A 909-nucleotide genomic window follows, 5' to 3' on the forward strand; every position below is an offset into this window, starting at 1 on the left:
CCTTAAAAGCTTACAAACCATGCTGAGGTGCACATATTCTCCAACTAGAGAGAATGCAAAAGTGCATGTGGGGAAGCATAAAAACAAGAAGATAAACAAGGTTCTAGTAATTCATTGACACCAGGTATTGAATGCAGCCTGATTTGTTTTTATTGGCACAATTGTATGTCTTTCTATACTTCATTGTACAAAAATCATTAAAATTATATGGCTAATAGGATTTGGTTAAATAGCAGTAGAATGATTATAACAAATAAAAACTCACGCTGCTGATATGCACTTAATCACTCCACAAAGTCATCAAGGATTACCAGTTTTGGATTAAAAACAAAAAGAGCATATGAGAATCTTCTAGATAGTGTCATTGACACATCCCGTGAAATCTTAAGAAAACAAACCAAAGTATATTGTATATTACCTCTTCATCTTCTTATTTATTGCTTATCTGCTTCTTCCTTTCCTTCTTGTCTCCAAAACAAAATTTGGATCTCCTTAGATTGCTCCTCTTTTGTTTTCTCCTTCTCTCAAATTTCTGAGAAGAAACACTTGAAAAGTGCATTAATAATACAAAAATCCATTTGAAATTTAAATTTTTGTATACTAATGATTTCATGTTAACCTCTCAGTTATGTTTTTCTAGTTCCACACAATATGCATCATAGTTAAAGGAATCCCATCCATCAAAGGGACAAACCATTGGGTGGTGTTCTTTAATATAAACAGTGAGAAACTATTCGACATGGAACTAAGATACAAGGCATATGGAGATGACAAACACTTAATTTTCCTGCCCTTTTACTTATCAAGCTGTTGAGGAAATACACTAAATTTCCAACTAGCTCTAGCCTAAAACGTTTGTGAATTAAGAATACCTAGCGAGATTGCAAGAGCCATGAATTGGTGTAGGGA

This window comes from Cicer arietinum, chromosome 3, assembly GCF_000331145.2.
Source record: "Cicer arietinum cultivar CDC Frontier isolate Library 1 chromosome 3, Cicar.CDCFrontier_v2.0, whole genome shotgun sequence".
Lineage (NCBI taxonomy): Eukaryota > Viridiplantae > Streptophyta > Magnoliopsida > Fabales > Fabaceae > Cicer > Cicer arietinum.